We start from the raw sequence: 20,043 nt of genomic DNA on the forward strand, positions 1-20,043 counted from the left end.
CTTCAGTCTAATGCTCTCCCAAATGAGCTATTGCAGCTACGTCTGACATTTGGAAAGTCTTTTTTGGTGTTTAAGATAAGGCAAACTGAAAGAACATCAAGTGTCCTAGAGGGAGAAACCTGAAAATAAAAGTTTCTGCTGCTAAATTTCTTTTTGCTGAATTGCTACTCAGTAACAAAATGCAAACACCCAAACATGTGGAAACCCACGATCGTACTAGGGATTTTAAGGTCTTCAGTCTATTGCTCTCACAACTGAGCTATTTTGGCAAGCTATACTGATAAGAATGTCTATTTTTGAAGCTAAAGATTTTGCAAACTGAAATAACATAAAATGTTTTTCAAGATCAAAAACTGAACACAACAGTTTTTGCTGCTAAATTGCTATTCAGTAGCAAAAGCAAACACCCAACCATGCTAAACCCCAGGATTGAACAAGACACCCTTAGATCTTCAGTCTAATGTTCTCACAACTGAGCTATTTTGCCAAGCTCTACTAATAAGAAATTATTTTATTGGGGCTAATAATAATGCAAACTGTAATAACATGAAATGATCTTGAAGACCAGAACCTGAACACGGCAGTTTCTGCTGCTAAATTGCTATTCTGTAACAAAAAAACAGCAACTAAATGTGCCGAAACCCGGGATCGAACCAGGGACCTTTAGATCTTCAGTCTAACGCTCTCCCAACTAAGCTATTTCGGCTAATTGTGAAAGATATAAAGTCGTATTTGGGGTTTTAGGTTGGGGAAAAATAGAGCATCAAGTGTTCTTGAAGAGCAACACCTTATAATGAAAGATTCTGCTGGTAAATTGCTATTCTGTAACAAAAATACAGCAACTAAACATGCCGAAACCTGGGATCGAACCAGGAACTTATAAATCTTCAGTCTAATGCTCTCCCAAATGAGCTATTGCAGCTACGTCTGACATTTGGAAAGTCTTTTTTGGTGTTTAAGATAAGGCAAACTGAAAGAACATCAAGTGTCCTAGAGGGCGAAACCTGAAAATGAAAGTTTCTGCTGCTAAATTTCTTTTTGCTGAATTGCTACTCAGTAACAAACTGCAAACACCCAAACATGTGGAAACCCACGATCGTACTAGGGATTTTAAGGTCTTCAGTCTATTGCTCTCACAACTGAGCTATTTTGGCAAGCTATACTGATAAGAATGTCTTTTTTTAGGAGCTAAAGATTTTGCAAACTGAAATAACATAAAATGCTTTTCAAGATCAAAACCTGAACACAACAGTTTTTGCTGCTAAATTGCTATTCAGTAGCAAAAGCAAACACCCAACCATGCTAAACCCCAGGATTGAACAAGACACCCTTAGATCTTCAGTCTAATGTTGTCACAACTGAGCTATTTCGCCAAGCTCTACTAATGAGAAATTCTTTTATTGGGGCTAATAATAATGCAAACTGTAATAACATGAAATGTTCTTGAAAACCAGAACCTGAACACGGCAGTTTCTGCTGCTAAATTGCTATTCTGTAACAAAAAAACCAGCAACTAAATATGCCGAAACCCGGGATCGAACCAGGGACCTTTAGATCTTCAGTCTAACGCTCTCCCAACTGAGCTATTTCGGCTAATTGTGAAAGATGTGAAGTCGTATGTGGGGTTTTAGGTTGGGAAAAAAAGAGCATCAAGTGTTCTTGAAGCGCAACACCTTATAATGAAAGATTCTACTGGTAAATTGCTATTCTGTAACAAAAATACAGCAACTAAACATGCCGAAACCCGGGATCTAACCAGGGACTTATAGATCTTCAGTCTAATGCTCTCCCAAATGAGCTATTGCAGCTACGTCTGACATTTGGAAAGTCTTTTTTGGTGTTTAAGATAAGGCAAACTGAAAGAACATCAAGTGTCCTAGAGGGCGAAACCTGAAAATAAAAGTTTCTGCTGCTAAATTTCTTTTTGCTGAATTGCTACTCAGTAACAAACTGCAAACACCCAAACATGTGGAAACCCACGATCGTACTAGGGATTTTAAGGTCTTCAGTCTATTGCTCTCACAACTGAGCTATTTTGGCAAGCTATACTGATAAGAATGTCTTTTTTTAGGAGCTAAAGATTTTGCAAACTGAAATAACATAAAATGCTTTTCAAGATCAAAACCTGAACACAACAGTTTTTGCTGCTAAATTGCTATTCAGTAGCAAAAGCAAACACCCAACCATGCTAAACCCCAGGATTGAACAAGACACCCTTAGATCTTCAGTCTAATGTTGTCACAACTGAGCTATTTTGCCAAGCTCTACTAATAAGAAATTATTTTATTGGGGCTAATAATAATGCAAACTGTAATAACATGAAATGTTCTTGAAAACCAGAACCTGAACACGGCAGTTTCTGCTGCTAAATTGATATTCTGTAACAAAAAAACAGCAACTAAATATGCCAAAACCCAGAATCGAACCAGGGACCTTTAGATCTTCAGTCTAACGCTCTCCCAACTGAGCTATTTCGGCTAATTGTGAAAGATGCGAAGTCGTATTTGGGGTTTTAGGTTAGGAAAAAAAGAGCATCAAGTGTTCTTGAAGCGCAACACCTTATAATGAAAGATTCTACTGGTAAATTGCTATTCTGTAACAAAAATACAGCAACTAAACATGCCGAAACCCGGGATCTAACCAGGGACTTATAGATCTTCAGTCTAATGCTCTCCCAAATGAGCTATTGCAGCTACGTCTGACATTTGGAAAGTCTTTTTTGGTGTTTAAGATAAGGCAAACTGAAAGAACATCAAGTGTCCTAGAGGGCGAAACCTGAAAATAAAAGTTTCTGCTGCTAAATTTATTTTTGCTGAATTGCTACTCAGTAACAAACTGCAAACACCCAAACATGTGGAAACCCACGATCGTACTAGGGATTTTAAGGTCTTCAGTCTATTGCTCTCACAACTGAGCTATTTTGGCAAGCTATACTGATAAGAATGTCTGTTTTTAGGAGCTAAAGATTTTGCAAACTGAAATAACATAAAATGCTTTTCAAGATCAAAACCTGAACACAACAGTTTTTGCTGCTAAATTGCTATTCAGTAGCAAAAGCAAACACCCAACCATGCTAAACCTCAGGAATGAACAAGACACCCTTAGATCTTCAGTCTAATGTTGTCACAACTGAGCTATTTCGCCAAGCTCTACTAATAAGAAATTCTTTTATTGGGGCTAATAATAATGCAAACTGTAATAACATGAAATGTTCTTGAAAACCAGAACCTGAACACGGCAGTTTCTGCTGCTAAAATGCTATTCTGTAACAAAAAACAGCAACTAAATATGCCAAAACCCGGGATCGAACCAGGGACCTTTAGATCTTCAGTCTAACGCTCTCCCAACTGAGCTATTTCGGCTAATTGTGAAAGATGTCAAGCCGTATTTAGGGTTTTAGGTTGGGGAAAAAAAGAGCATTAAGTGTTCTTGATGAACAACACCTGATAATGAAAGATTCTGCTGGTAAATTGCTATTCTGTAACAAAAATACAGCAACTAAACATGCCAAAACCTGGGATCGAACCAGGGACCTTTAGATCTTCAGTCTAATGCTCTCACAAAAGAGATATTGCGGGTAAGTCTGACATTTGGAAAGTCTTTTTTGGTGTTTAAGATAAGGCAAACTGAAAGAACATCAAGCGTCCTAGAGGGCGAAACCTGAAAATGAAAGTTTCAGCTGCTAAATTTCTTTTTGCTGAATTGCTACTCAGTAACAAACTGCAAACACCCAAACATGTGGAAACCCACGATCGTACTAGGGATTTTAAGGTCTTCAGTCTATTGCTCTCACAACTGAGCTATTTTGGCAAGCTATACTGATAAGAATGTCTTTTTTTAGGAGCTAAAGATTTTGCAAACTGAAATAACATAAAATGCTTTTCAAGATCAAAACCTGAACACAACAGTTTTTGCTGCTAAATTGCTATTCAGTAGCAAAAGCAAACACCCAACCATGCTAAACCCCAGGATTGAACAAGACACCCTTAGATCTTCAGTCTAATGTTGTCACAACTGATCTATTTCGCAAAGCTCTACTAATAAGAAATTCTTTTATTGGAGCTATTAATAATGCAAACTGTAATAACATGAAATGTTCTTGAAGACCAGAACCTGAACACGGCAGTTTCTGCTGCTAAATTGCTATTCTGTAACAAAAAAAAACAGCAACTAAATATGCCGAAACCCGGGATCGAACCTTTATAACTATACCATAAACAATGTACTTATACTGTAAACCCTTGTGCAGTGATAAGGTGAAAATGCAACACAGTGTAAGATGGTTTACACTAAAGCTGTTTGAGCGATAGAGACGCTCCTATTACCCACTGCAATATAATGAACACACACACAATACCGGTCCAAGGGTCTAACGATCTTCAGTCTAACGCTCTCCCAACTGAGCTATTTCGGCTAATTGTGACAGATGTGAAGTCGTATTTGGGGTTTTAGGTTGGGAAAAAAAGAGCATCAAGTGTTCTTGAAGAGCAACACCTTATAATGAAAGATTCTGCTGGTAAATTGCTATTCTGTAACAAAAATACAGCTACTAAACATGCCGAAACCCAGGATCGAACAAGGGACTTATAGATCTTCAGTCTAATGCTCTCCCAAATGAGCTACTGCAGCTACGTCTGACATTTGGAAAGTCTTTTTTGGTGTTTAAGATAAGGCAAACTGAAAGAACATCAAGTGTCCTAGAGGGCGAAACCTGAAAATAAACGTTTCTGCTGCTAAATTTCTTTTTGCTGAATTGCTACTCAGTAACAAAATGCAAACACCCAAACATGTGGAAAGCCACGATCGTACTAGGGATTTTAAGGTCTTCAGTCTATTGCTCTCACAACTGAGCTATTTTGGCAAGCTATACTGATAAGAATGTCTTTTTTGAAGCTAAAGATATTGCAAACTGAAATAACATAAAATGTTTTTCAAGATCAAAAACTGAAAACAACAGTTTTTGCTGCTAAATTGCTATTCAGTAGCAAAAGCAAACACCCAACCATGCTAAACCCCAGGATTGAACAAGACACCCTTAGATCTTCAGTCTAATGTTCTCACAACTGAGCTATTTCGCCAAGCTCTACTAATAAGAAATTCTTTTATTGGGGCTAATAATAATGCAAACTGTAATAACATGAAATGATCTTGAAGACCAGAACCTGAACACGGCAGTTTCTGCTGCTAAATTGCTATTCTTTAACAAAAAAACAGCAACTAAATATGCAGTGATAAAGCTGAATATTTATCTTACTTAAAACCCTCTAAAAGGTGGAAGAACACAGTACGCTATTGGCGTATGGTATACCGTAAGGGTACGCACGTTGCGTAACAATCGCTTAGCCGTAGTCGAGACGCTCGAGCGTCACGTTCGCTTACGGCCAAGAGATCACAGGCAGGCACGCTATAGGCTGCCGACTAACGTAATGATACGCTATTAGCGTAGCGGACGCTCGGGACCACGAAGAGATCACCAGCGGCGCAGACGCTCACAATGTTAAACCTTTATAACTATACCATAAACAATGTACTTATACTGTAAACCCTTGTGCAGTGATAAGGTGAAAATGCAACACAGTGTAAGATGGTTTACACGAAAGCTGTTTGAGCGATAGAGACGCTCCTATTACCCACTGCAATATAATGAACACACACACAATACCGGTCTAAGGGTCTAACGCCTTTTAAGGAAATGAATGAATGTTCAAAAAGAATAAAACAATACAAGTCATACACTACCAATATAACATAGACTACCTAACCAGATAACTACACATGAAATACAATAGCAGTACAATAACAATTAAGAGAAAGAGAGAAAAAGAGGAGAAGAGAGAGAGAGAGATATATGGCTCACAATAACAAGAAAGACAATATGATTGCGGAGAAAACTTACGCTCAAGGGAAACAATCGCATGCGCCTCTGGATATCCAGCTCCCGATTATCAGCAATGAGAACCGTTGAAGAGAATAGAGAGCTGGATCAGGTCGGCTTGTCCTTTTATACCCTACACATAATACAGTACAATGGTCCTATATTCTTATTGTTCATTGGACACAGGAATTCCTCTTCGCATTATAACAAAAGGTCATAGGTTGATTCATACAGGTGGGCTGGGACTATTTCCAACTGCTCAGGTGGGTGGGAAACTAGGTTTCCCGCCGCATGGATAATAAAGTGCAAATATAGTAAAAGTCCATAAACTTCTTATGTCCATAACTATTCGCACGAGCGAGTTATCCGCTTCAAACCAACACCGGAATATTGCTAATTAAATACTCTTCCGATGGATACTAAACACCACTGTATAACCCTTGTCTGACCCTTCGTATCAAACAAAGAGGGATCTCTTTGTCTATGAACATGCTACATTAACTAAACTTTCAGATTCTATCAAAGGGACCATAATCTACAAAATACATTATATGGTGAAAATATGTAATGATTGAGTCGCACGCTAGGCGCACATAAACTCTACCGTAAATGCGCATACCGTGCGCCTGCGGGTGCACATAACAGCGAGTATGCGCACGCACGGGAGAGCGTACGCATGCGCAGCGGGGACACATATGAGGTGCAAATATGGCAGTGTGCATCATGATATTTTTCTGACTTTGACAGTCCACCCTTTGGCAGTCAACAATAACTGCCACTTTCTAAAACATTTCAAAAAGAGAAAAATATATGTCATGTGTAAATACATTTCTATGATTGGGTAGGGGAGGAGAGGAGAAGGTAGGAAAGGGTATGACCTAGTGAGATAGCAGAAGCATGTGTGTATGAATCCATGTTTGGGGGGTCATGTATCATCGTGCCGTACATGTTTTAAATCAAGCTTCGAGGTATTGCGAAGTATACATTTGAATTCCTTCTTATCCCGTATTAAGGGTCTGTGGATGGGCTGTCAAACTTTACCGAGCTCTTTTCGGCTTTTGGTTGCAACAAAATGGGGGAGCACATTTTAGTTGATGATACATGAATAGGGGAATATGTGAGTGCTGATATCTGTGTCTGTATTCCCTATCGACTATGTGTGTCATTACCTGAAGGTTGTAGAGATGAAGATAAAGAACACTTATTGTAAATGCATTGATATTCTATGTGAGGTTAATATGCATTTGTTGGTTTAAGTCTTGTCTGAAGTCTTGTTTGAAGTCTCCTTTGGGCTTTTGCTATTAACGGTATGCAAAAAGCCTTGTCAATGTCCATAGACTTACAAAAAAAGTTGGGCTAGCGTAAATTTAAAATTTCTAGGGAAACTGGGGGTCTATGGCATAGTCCATCTGTTGTTTGTGTACAAGGTCGTCAAACTTCTTCTTTAATCCATCTGTTGTCTGTATATAAGGTCATCAAATTCCTCTTCCAAGCGGGTCTTTTTATCTTGGAGAAAAGGAGAAACAGGTGAAAGAAACGGACCGTAGAATCACATTTTCATCACATCATTGTCTCTATCGTTGGGTCATAAATCAAATCCATTGGAATTACAATTTCCTCACTCCTTAGACTCATTACCCTGGTACTACGTTTGCACTTCGTTAAAGCCTGACCGCATCTAAATATCAAGCCAATCGATATGACAACACCCAAGATACATAGAAGAAACTTCCCTACATCCATTATGACTCCTTGAGCCCATTCTCCGAAACCAGAGAACCAATTTCGCGGGTTCAACCATGACACCCAACTGGTCAGCTCATTACCCACAGCAGCAAGGGTGAGATTGTGTCTCCTGCGGAATTCCCACTTTAATTGGAGAATGTCGTCCATCTTTTGGTCTATGACCTCGACCGGGTCCTCGGTGCTATTCGTAATATAACTGCAGCACTTTATTCCATACTGAGTTGCCAGGGTGACACAATATCCGCCCGTCACAGCTGTGAGATAATTGAGAATCATCCTATGCTGAACCAGTTCTGTTTTATAAGCTTGGAGCTCCCTTCCAGTATACCTGAACGTGTCATCATACATTTCTGTGATATTGTCTAATAAATTTGCAAGCGCAGATATATATCTATAGTTCAGCACTCCTCTAGCGGTGCGAGTGAAATCTAACGCAATTAGGAATTGAATCCCGGTGGATTCACTGATCAGGTCAGAGGCCGGATGCTCTGTTCTCTCTATCAGGTGCCGTTTAACGATGTGCTCGTAATGAGTGTGAGTATAAGGAGCTTGGGCACTGCGGTGAATATCTTTCATTTTAGTATGTGATACAGTCATTACCTCAGGCAGTACCTTTCCAATATAACACAATCCTTCAGAGTTTGGGGCAAGCCACTTATACGCCTTCCTCCCGCATATGAAATATGCATCATCGGGGAGAACATATGGGACGGAGTAGGACATAACCATATTACACATCTTCCATGTGAAATCTCCTAACCCTAATTCTCCCATCTGTCTAGTACACGTATCTGTTTGTATGATATGTGCACAGTATCCTGGTGATACCTCTCCAACTCTCATGGACCTACTTCCTAGGGTATACCTATATCAGAAATATTTTCCACTACCAGCTATGTGGCGTATAAGTTCTGTATCTGTTGGCATTCTATCGGCTCTGTATGAAAAGGTCATGGTTTGGTTATTCCATGACACTTCCCAATTTCCCGGCTTTCGGGGATTGGAAATGTTAAAACATACTAGGGATCTATCCACATGATATTGGTGGAGCTTCAAACTAGGAGGACTGGAGATATTAAACCTCCTGTCCACCGGCCTCCCACCACTTAGCTCAAGTACCTCCCCTATAGTTAAAGGGAAGGGCACTAATCCTGATTTGCTATGGCCTTGAGGTACTTGAGAGCATACCCAACAATCTGTCTGATTTAACACATTACCCACTAAGGAGTGATAGTCACTCAATGGATGCCGGTCCATGTGGATATTAAAACTGGACTGACATTTCTTGATACACCCATCCTCAACTACATTGTCACAGAGCCTACAGATACAGTTTTCTTCAGCTAACAATCCTTCACAATTCCTTCTATTGTCAATGCTATCGGATCGTTTTCTGATACTCGCCTTTGCTTGTTGATTATGTTGTTCTTGGAAATCTACGCCTCCATCTCTGTCATCAGAACCCATTCCAGAACCTCTCTCGACCTCCATGGTACTCTCGCCGGAACAGACTGCTCTGGTCAACATCATGGTCAACAGAAAAATCCGGATCACCGTCTCTTGGGGCAAGTCCATCTTATAGGAGGAAATGGAGAAGAATGAGAAGGGGGAAAGAAATACTTGAGGGAGATGGGATGGGAAGTGGAGAAAAACAATAAAAGGGAACAGGGGATCGACAACTGCCTCCGATCTTATTATTTTCAATGCTCAGGTGCCGTCACAGTTCTCCTGAAACAGACACTCCAGTGATACAACTTCCTCTACCGTCTGTTCTTTATCACGAGACCTCTCTGGATCAGCAACCTTCTTACAATGGGACGAATGAACCCAAGTCTCTCTCTCGGCAACCTTCAATGCTGTCGTGCTAATCAATAAGACTTGGTATGGTCCTTCCCATCTGTCAATAAGGCAACCTGAGCGTAGAAAATTACGTATCATTACATAATCCCCAGGTTCAATGTCATGACAATTACTATCTGGCAAATCAGGAATCACTAACTTCAGATTGTCATTTTGATTCCTTAGCTGTTTACTCATGTTAACCAGATATTTTACAGTCACTTCATTGTTACACTTCAAATCATCCTGAGGGTTAATCATAACATGCGGTTGTCGACCAAACAAGATTTCAAAGGAGGACAGATTAAGAGGGGACCTGGGAGTGGTTCTGATGCTGTATAGTACAATGGGTAAAGCTTCAGGCCATGTTAATCCTGTTTCTGCCATAACTTTGCTCAATTTTTTTTTTTTTTTTGAAATAACGTTTTATTGGTTATATAAGCATATAAACAGATAGATACATCGTTGTAACAATAGAAGGCATATAAGGAACTAGTGAGAAATAATAATCAGGATGGAGGGGCACACAATAGACATATCTATAAGTAGTTGTGACGCTTGCCTCCAAATAGCCGAATTACCTAGTTGCTACAACTATTCTTTAAAGTTAGTAGAGGGGGTGAAAGAGAGAAAGAGCATGAAGAGGGAGAGGGGGGGGGGGAGGGAGGAAGAGAGAAGAAGGGTCGGCCAGTCCGAGCCACCTATATAAGCCAGATTCAGGTGAAAATAAGGTCTGATTGATGTCTCAAATATTCAGAGTCAAACATATAGAATGAAACACTGAGTATTAAATGTTAAATGGTTGTCAATGGTGGTTCAGCGTTAAAATGCGAGGTCCATGGTGTCCATGTCTCAATAAAGGAGGTAGGGGAGTCTCGGAGAGAAGCCGTGATTCGTTCTAACTTATATGTGTACCAAATTGCGTTAATAGTAGCGGCCATGGTGGGAGGGGCCACAGATTTCCAATTAGATGCTATTAGGCATTTGGCTGTGTTCAGAATGTGTTTAATTAGGGCTCGTTGGTGGTGCGAGGTGTCAGGGATGGGGCGGGAGAGCAGTGAGTAAAAGGGTGAGTCCGGCAAGGTTAAGTGCGTGACTTCTAAAACCAATTTATGAATTTGTCCCCAATACTGGCTAATTTTTGGACAAGACCACCAAACATGCAACAGGGTTCCCCTGCAACCACACAATCTCCAGCACTCGTCCGAGCACGTTGGATAGATAGAATGTAATCTAGTCGGGACCAGATACCAGCGATAATACAATTTATATGAGTTTTCGGCTATACGAACTGAAATAGAGCTTTTGGCGATTTCCTGTCTAATATCCTCCCATTCCTCTATAGTTAAGGTCTCTCCTACCTCCCTCTCCCATGCCAGCTCGTGACTCTCCTTGGGGGGGATATTATGTGATAGTAACACTCGGTAGATGCGTGAAAGGAGTCCTTTCGTTGAGCGGGAGCCGCAACACCATATTTCCAGAGGGGTAGCCATGATGGGGTGGGTGGGTTTAGGGAATGTTCCGTAGAAGTGTCTAATTTGTAGAAATTGGTAAAATACCGAGTGAGGGAGCGAGTAGCGGGATTGTAAATTTTCAAAAGATGGGAATGAGGAAAGAGGGGCAATGTCTTGAAGGAAGAGAATATTGTGTGATGTCCAATGATGAAATGCAGAGTGGGCATTACCTGGTGGGAAGTGCGGATTGTTCCATAGAGGAGTTAGGTAGGGATTGTGGGAACGAAGTTGATAGAAGCGAGTGCAGAAATCCCATATTGACAAGGAAAAGCGCACCGTTGGCAAGAGAAGACTAGAAACAGGTCGAGAACGGGCTGGGCACCATAGTAAGGTTGAAGGTGAGAACATCCGAAGAGATTGTGCCTCAATGCAGGTCCACGTTCTCTGTGCCGGAGGTGAGTGCCAAAGGACACAAGAGGCCAGGTGTGTGGCTCGATAGTAACGAGTAAGGTCTGGAACGCCAAGACCGCCTTCCGAGCGGTGTTGTTGCAGCAGCCGTATCTTAACCCTGGGTTTCTTCCCAGCCCAAATAAAGTTAGATATATCTCGCTGTAGGTTCTTTAAAATTTTGACTGGGATATGAATAGGCAGGGTTTGCCACAGGTACAATATCCGTGGCAGTAAGTTCATTTTGACTGCTGCTATGCGACCAAACCAGGAGATAAAGAATTTGTTCCAAGTAGCAAGGTCTGTTTTAAATTGAGATATCAACCGTGGGAAGTTAGCAGCATATAGCGATGAATAAGATTTGGTTAGGTAAATGCCTAAGTATTTAAGTTTTGTAGTTTGCCATTTAAAGGCATAGGAAGAACGTAAAATACTGAGATCCTGTGGGGGGATATGTAGGTCCAGAATCTCTGTTTTGTCTGCATTAAGTTTATAATTTGAAATGGAGCTATATGCGTGGATCTCCTGAAAGAGCTGTTGTAAGGATATGTGTGGGTCGGTCAATGTGAGAATGACATCATCTGCATATAATGCGATTTTATATTCATGGTTATCCACCCGAATACCCGAAATATTGGGGTTCAGACGGATTTTCGCCGCCAGTGGCTCCATCACTAGGGCAAAGAGTAATGGGGAAAGTGGGCATCCCTGTCGGGTGCCATTTTTGATAGACAAGGGCGAGGAGGTGAGGCCATTAACCAGGATTGACGCTGAAGGGTTAATATATAGCGAGGTGACGGCATTATAAAATGGGCCTTGAATACCTACTGCCTGAAGGGCTTGTTGTATGAAGGGCCATGCTACCCTATCAAAGGCCTTCTCCGCGTCAAGTGCCACCACCAACGTTGGGGTAGCATCCCGATGGGAGAGGTGAATAAGATCTATAAGGCGCCTAGTATTATCAGCAGCCTGGCGATTGGGGATGAAGCCTACTTGATCTGGGTGTATCAGTGTAGGGAGATGGGGGGCGAGTCGATTTGCCAGGATTTTAGCGAATAACTTTAAATCCGTGTTTAATAACGAAATGGGTCTATAGTTTTTTAGTTCCATAGGATCCCGATCAGGTTTGGCAATAACTATAATATTGGCTTTGGTGGTCGCTGCATCAAGCGAGCTCCCCTCCATCAGCGAGTTAAAAAGTGAATGTAACATAGGGAGAAGGGCTTGGGAGAATTTCTTATAATATATGGCAGTATATCCGTCCGGACCCGGTGCGGAGGAGCGACGGAGCTGGCCGATTGTGAGAAGAATTTCCTCGTGTGTGATGGGATCATTGAGTAACTTAAGGTCCTCTGTGGATAATTGCGGTAATTGACAAGAGGTAAGGTAATGTTGGGTAGTTGCGGTATAATGTGGGTCAGTAACGGCCTCTGAGGGAAGGTTATAAAGAGAAGCATAATATTCCTGGAAAAGGGAAGCCATCATTTTAGGGTCACTTGTTGCGGATCCGTCAGGGCATCGCAAAGCCAGAATACGATTGAGCGTACGTTTCTCACGTAATCGCTGGACTAGTAATGTATCTGCCTTATCCGACTTTTCATAGAATTTTTGGCGGATCCACAACAGTGACTTGATCGTTTTCTTTGTGAGTATTTGGGATAATTGCCCTTTCAGGGCAAGTATTTTTAAATATAATTTACGTTTGGGGAATCGCTGATGACGGAGTGTCAGGGCCGTTAATTCAGTCTCTAGGTCCGTGATCCGCTTAGACTCAATCTTCCTTTGTGTCGACGTAAGGCTAATCAGGAGCCCCCGCAAGGTCGCTTTGTGTGCTTCCCATAGTATTGTCGGCGATATGTCAGGGGAGACGTTATCATTTAGGAAGTGATGAATCGCCTCCTCTATTCGGGTCACATTATCAGGCTTAAGGAATAGGGACTCATTAAGGCGCCATTTGCGGAATGTCGGAGGTTTATGGGAGCAGGCAAGATCAAGGAGAATCGCATAGTGATCAGACCAAGTGGTCGGGATCACCTGGGCTCCCAACAGGGATTGGGTGGAGTCCCTATCTACAAAAATGTAGTCAATACGAGTGTATATATCGTGTTGTGGGGAGAAGTGTGTATAGCCCTTAGCGGAGGGGTAGAGCGTTTTCCAGGAGTCATATAAATTATGTGCAGTGACACAGGTCTGGAGGAGTTTAGACAATTTGGCATGAGGAGAGGGCTCAACACCCGGGCGGGATCTATCAACATGGGGATCCATTGTAGCGTTACAATCACCGGCCACAATAACCCAGGGATTTGAGAATTTAGAAAGGTGGTCCGAGAACGTCCTAAAGAAGGAACCCTGCTGCATGTTCGGAGCATAAACCGATGCCAAAGTAATGGGAGCTTGATTAAGGGAGCCGGAGAGAATCACAAATCTGCCATGGTCATCCTGAATTGTGTCCTGAACAACTAAAGGGAGATCACGATGAACCAATATGGCAGTGCCTCTGCGTTTAGCAGACATTGTAGCATAGAAGGCATGAGGATAGCGTTTGGAACTTAAGGAGGGGTGAGGGGTCTTAAAATAGGTTTCCTGTAAGAATATGATATCCACCTTTTGTCTGGCAAAAAACTGAAACGCCATGGATCGCTTGGTTGGGGAGTTAAGGCCATTGACGTTAATGGATAAAACTTTCAGAGTCATGGGGGTTGAAAGTCAGCACAGCTCAATAGAAAAGGTAGCTCTGGACATGGCCGGCCAGGGGGTGTGAACGAGGGAAAATAAAGAAAGTAGAAACAGGTAAAAGAGATCGTAAGTACGAACTGTAGGGCTAGACCCTTTCCTAAAAACGGGTTGGGTCTAGAAAGGAAGGGGCGGGCGCCGAGCGGGCAGCCCCTTCGGGGTGTGGGGTCGTGTCTGTAATAACACATAACAAGGAAGATGAGGAACACATGGGAGGGTATAAGAAAAAGGAGAAACATTCCGCAGACCAGGACAGAACAGAGGGGGAGCGGGGGGGGGGGGGGGGTTCAGATCAGGGAGTAAGTAAGGGTAGGTAGAAAGAAGAGGAAACCTTTATCATCATTCATATTAACAATAACAGTGCTCATTTACATGAAATCAACCAAGGCATCCTAAGATACATTCTCAATGTACTGTACAACATTGTATAGAAGATCGATGGCAGCAGCTGACCACCATAATACCTATAATTGTCACATCTATAGTCGGTATCCGAGCGGCCCCCCTGAATCTAGTAGCAGATTAGCCTTACCATTTCAAGGCACGAAACCAGCAAAGATAAGAGGGACCACTATGAACCGAGAAGCAGGAGGCTCAAGCTGCGTCTAATCAATCTAGCCGCCAAAAACAGATATGGTAAATAACATTGTATAAACTGAGATATGAGAAACTAACGTAACATATTAATTAGATCAAGAAGATATTTAGTAGCAAAATAACCGTACCCTAGAAATAGGCAAACCGGGTCCGGGGGGGCACGCTGTCCTCCGGGTCTGAGCAGGCCGAGAGCCCGTCCATCCCAGAGGGCGCGATCAATCATCCCCAGGACAGAGGCGCCATGCAGCGCCTTGCAATAAACAGATAAGGCAACTTAAAGTATTGAACTCGCCAAACCACAGAGGCCCAACATGTAAAATAATATATCAGTAAGTCGCTATGCAGCAAATGTGGGAGGAGACTATAAACAATAACCAGTATTATTGCTGATCCGATGAAGGAAGTCCGCTCGCTCATTTAGTAGACCATTCAGGGGCAGGAGCCCCAGGCCTCTTAGGGGAGGTGACAGGTAGTTGCTTTCGGATCTCATCAGGAAGAGACTCAAATAAGCCCAAGGTTTTGAGGAAATCATATCCCTGGGAGGGCGTTTTTATTGAGTGGTGAGAGCCATCTTTCGTGACATGCAGCTGGAACGGGAACCCCCATTTATACTTGATGGAGTTATCTCGAAGGACTTTAGTGATGACGGTCAGGTCCTTGCGTTTTCTAAGCGTGGAGGGGGCCAAGTCCTGGAAGATCTGCAATTGGGCTCCAGAGTAGAGAACCGTTTGATGATCCCGGGCCGCCATCATAAATCTCTCTTTCGTTTTGTAAAAGTGAAATCGTAAAATGACATCTCTTGGGGGTTGGGTCGGTGGTGGGCGCGGGCGCAAAGCTCGATGCGCTCTATCGAGTAGGAGGAAGTCTTTCGGAACCTCCGGAATCATGGTTTGCAGAAGGCCCTCCAGAAAAGTCGGGAGGCTCTCCATAGCGACGCTCTCCGGAATGTTACGGATCCGAACATTGTTCCGGCGATTCCGGTTGTCCAAATCTTCTAAGTGATCCTCTTGCTGGGCTATTTCCGCCCGGATCTCAGCTAACTCCTGTTCGACCACCACCTGGTACTGGCAGACTTCATCGACTTTACGTTCCAGGGAATCCGTGCGAGTGCCGAGATCAGCTAGTTCAGTTCTGAATTCAGTCAGGATCGATCTCATTTCCGTTTGGATAGTCTTAGTGACGATTGCCACTACATCTTGGGTCGTAAGACCTGATTTTGATGAAGGATCGTCATCGGCATCCGACTGGGGATCCACAGAGGGGGAGCCCCGTGGCGTAACTCCTGCTTTCTCCCATGCTCGGAGAATACTAGGCTTAGCTTGAGCAGGTGTTTTGCGGTTCTTTTGTGACATGGCGCAATGAAAAAAGCTGAAAGATGTCCAGTATTATTGTCGGCTCAATTAAGCTGTTGACGCAGTCACGGGACAGGTTGGGATCAGCTTCCCGAGATTTTATGAGTATTATGAGGCGTAAGAACCTGATCACGCCCTGGTCGCGGAATGATTTAGTATAAAGCAGAGATCATATGATCCTCATGTTGTAGCGGGTGAAATAAGTAGTAATCAAGTGTGCGGCATCATCAAGATTGCCAAGCGAGGTAGGTAGATCCCATTAGTATCCATCCCGGCAGCCAGGTGGGAGAAAAAGGGGAGGGGCACGCTCGTCTGGTCACGGTCCAGCCAGTGACCAGTCGCACCGCGGCAGGACCCGATTAAGGGACTTATGCGCTACTGAGCGTAGATCTTGAGGTCTGCAGAGCCCCCCAACACTGTATCCCCCGGTGGTAGGTGCCGCAGGCAGGTGTTACTGCAGCCGGGGAAGGTCGCAGGCAGCGTGTGCGGTCAGAAAGGGTCACAGGGGAGATGGCACTCTAGCAGGGTAGGAGGTAGGCAGGAGGCACCGCAGGAGGATGAGGATGAGGGCTCTAGAGCGGGGTCCCAGTGTGGAACAGCTGCAGCTACTTACAGTTTTGTGTGCCCCAAGATGGCCGCCTGTAAGAGCCTAGGCTGGGGCCAGCACAGAGAACAGATGCGGCTGCAGGGGGCAGAGAGAGAGCCCACCCGCTCCAGGCCGTGCCCGATGGTCCAAGGCAGGAGGGAGAAGACTTGTGAAAAAAGTCCCGGCAGCCAGCGAGACAACGGCAGCCTCCGGTCCAGTCCCGGCTTCAGAGCCCGTCCCCGGGGAGACCCCCAACCCGAGGTCCCGGCTTTAGGTCCTGACGGAGGCCTCAGATACTAAGAGGGAGCCGCTGCTGTCCGGGTAAGTAGGGAGCCGCTCCGTCTCCCCGCGCCGCCCAGCGAGCTGTGCACAGCCGTGCACGGAGTCTGAGGCGGAGGTGCTGCGGTGATGGTCTCCCGGGCACTCGGGGGAAGCCTGCAGGGAGGGAATCCGTCGGCCGCCCGGAGCCGCCGCTAGGCCCGCGATCCTCACGAAGCCACTGGTCCACTGAGGAGACAGCCCCGGGCGCCTCTTCCCAGCGCGTCTCAGGGGCCGGCGTCTTGGGAGTCCACAAGATGAAGGGACACCGCGGCGTCCGATCCGGGGGAGAGAGTGCCACTACAGTCCCCTGCTTTACACTGGGGGGAAGGCCACAACCCGCAGAGACCCTTAAAAGGGTCCCCCGGCTCCGTAGCCACAGTCCCCCAGTCGGTGACAGTGAGGGGTAATCCCTAGGGCTAATGGGGGTGGTGGAGAGTCCCAATGGCACAGTAAATGGGCACTAAATATAGCTTTTTAGCAGGAGCTCTTAGCCAAGACGTCCTCTCCTCTTGCTGACCAAGCCACGCCTGCTCAATTTATTTTTAATAGTGCTGTTCACTCTTTCCACCTTCGCACTCGCCTGGGGGCGATATGGAGTGTGCAGCTTACTATCAATTCCCATCAACTTACACATTCCTTGAAAGACATCACATGTAAAATGGGTACCCCTATCACTTTCAATTATTCTAGGGATACCATATCTACACACAAATTCCTGCACAATTTTCTTAGCAGTAAACATAGCGGTATTTGTGGCCGCCGGAAATGCTTCGACCCAATTTGAGAATACATCTATACAAACAAGTACATATTTCAAATTTTGACAAGGGGGTAATTGTATAAAGTCAATCTGTATTACCTGAATAGGGCCGCCTGTAGGTGGGATATGAGATGGTTCTGTTGGTATTGCCTTTCCGATATTCTTCCTCAAACAGGTAAGGCATGACATTGCTCTCTTACCTGCATGAGATGAAAATCCTGGGGCGCACCAATATGCTCTTACCAACTTACACATTCCCTCCTTGCCCAGATGAGTCAGCCCGTGTGCTGCCTCAGCTAAACATGGAAGATATGCTCTGGGGGCCACTGGTTTACCCTGTCCATCTGTTCAGAGTCCTGAGGACTCCTGGCCATATCCTTTTGCCTTCCAGACTGCCTTTTCCTGTGTGGAACACAAATTTTGCATTTCACACAACTTCTGTGTGTTGATGGTATTAAATACCATCAGTTGTGTGGTGTCTGTCTGTCTGGGGGTACTAGCTGCTATCTTAGCAGCTTCGTCTGCTCGGCTGTTACCAAGCGATACTGGGTCCTGGCTATATGTGTGTGCTTTACACTTGATAACAGCCACTCTGTCGGGTTCCTGTATCGCTGTTAGAAGCCTTTTGATGTGAGCTGCATGCGCTACCGGTGTACCAGCTGCCGTCATGAAATTTCTGAGGCGCCATAGGGCTCAGAAATCATGGACTACCCCGAAGGCGTATCTAGAATCGGTGTAGATATTGGCTGACTTGCCCTTAGCCAATTCACATGCTCTGGTTAGGGCAACCAGTTCAGCAACCTGGGCTGAGTGAGGTGGGCCTAGCGGTTCTGCTTCTATGGTGCCTTGGTCATCTACGACTGCGTATCCAGTACACAAGTCTCCCGAGTCCGACTGTCTGTGACAACTACCGTCAGTGTAGAAAGTAAGATTTACATCTTCCAGTGGGTTGTCACTGATGTCAGGCCTTGCCGTGAAATTTTGGGTCAAATATTCCATACAATCATGCATGTCATCCTTTGTATTAAATCCTCCTTCCCCATAGCTCTCATCCTCCACCCTTTGTGCCTGTGTAGGCACACCTGGGAGATATGTTGCAGGATTTAATGCACTGCATCTCCTTATGGTGATGTTTACGGGGGCCATTAGTGCCAATTCCCATCTTGTAAACCGTGCTGATGAGACGTGCCTGGTTTGGGCAGAATTCAACAAGGCTGACACTGCATGTGGCGTATGAATTGTGAGGTTGTGTCCTAGCACTACATCTTCGCTTTTTGTAACTAGCAATGCTATCGCAGCGACACTTCGCAAGCATGTGGGGAGGGATCGCGCTACCGTATCTAGCTGAGCGCTGTAGTATGCTACCGGCCTGCTGGCATCACCGTGCTTCTGGGTTAGGACGCCTGCCGCGCAACCAGCACTTTCTGTTCCGTACAGCTCAAAGGGTTTCCCATAGTCTGGCATACCTAATGCTGGCGCCTGCGTTAGGCACTGTTTAAGTCTCTCAAATGCCATCTCGGATTCGTCTGTATGCGAAATCCGATCAGGTTTGTTTGATGAGACCATCTCCTGCAAAGGTAATGCTAGAATGGAAAATCCTGGGATCCAGTTACGGCAATACCCACACATTCCTAAAAACGTTCTGATCTGTTGCTGGGTTTGTGGCAGAGTCATGTCTCTAATTGCTTGAATTCTATCAGCGGTCAGGTGTCTCAGTCCTTGTGTTAGACAGTGTCCTAGATATTTTACTTTCGTTTGGCATAATTGCAACTTGTCTTTGGAAACCTTGTGTCCTGTGTCTGATAGATGAAACAGGAGCTGTTTCGTATCCTTCAGGGACGCTTCCAATGAATCTGAACACAGTAGTAAATCATCCACGTACTGTATCAATATTGATCCACTCTCTGGTTGGAAAGACTGTAAACAATCATGCAAAGCCTGGGAAAATATGCTTGGACTGTCTATGAAACCTTGTGGTAATCGAGTCCAGGTGTATTGGACTCCTCTGTATGTAAATGCAAACAAATATTGGCTGTCAGGATGCAGAGGTACCGAGAAAAAGGCGGAGCAGAGGTCAATAACAGTGAAAAATTTCGCAGTGGGAGGGATCTGCATAAGGATGACAGCTGGATTTGGCACTACGGGGAACTGACTCTCAACTATTTTGTTAATCCCCCTTAGATCCTGCACTAGCCGGTAACCCCTCCCCCCACTCTTTTTCACAGGGAAGATGGGACTATTGGCAGTGCTGGATGTTCTTACCAAAATGCCCTGTTGTAGCAAGCGCTCTATTACGGAATATACTCCTAACTCCACCTCTGGCTTCAGAGGGT

General features: G+C 44.2%; 4 non-coding genes across 4 annotated transcripts; all 4 read right to left on the reverse strand.

The window, feature by feature from the left end:
- Positions 1 to 633: 633 nt before the first annotated feature.
- TRNAF-GAA (transfer RNA phenylalanine (anticodon GAA)) lies at positions 634 to 706 on the reverse strand. The gene has a single exon. It is a non-coding gene; the product is annotated as a tRNA-Phe (tRNA).
- An 814-nt stretch (positions 707 to 1,520) lies between these two features.
- Positions 1,521 to 1,593, reverse strand: TRNAF-GAA (transfer RNA phenylalanine (anticodon GAA)). The gene has a single exon. It is a non-coding gene; the product is annotated as a tRNA-Phe (tRNA).
- Positions 1,594 to 2,405: 812 nt separating this feature from the next.
- Positions 2,406 to 2,478, reverse strand: TRNAF-GAA (transfer RNA phenylalanine (anticodon GAA)). Its single transcript has one exon. It is a non-coding gene; the product is annotated as a tRNA-Phe (tRNA).
- Positions 2,479 to 3,289: 811 nt separating this feature from the next.
- TRNAF-GAA (transfer RNA phenylalanine (anticodon GAA)) lies at positions 3,290 to 3,362 on the reverse strand. The gene has a single exon. It is a non-coding gene; the product is annotated as a tRNA-Phe (tRNA).
- Positions 3,363 to 20,043: the final 16,681 nt, after the last annotated feature.

This window comes from Pseudophryne corroboree, chromosome 4 (genome assembly GCF_028390025.1).
Source record: "Pseudophryne corroboree isolate aPseCor3 chromosome 4, aPseCor3.hap2, whole genome shotgun sequence".
NCBI classification, from domain to species: Eukaryota; Metazoa; Chordata; class Amphibia; order Anura; family Myobatrachidae; genus Pseudophryne; species Pseudophryne corroboree.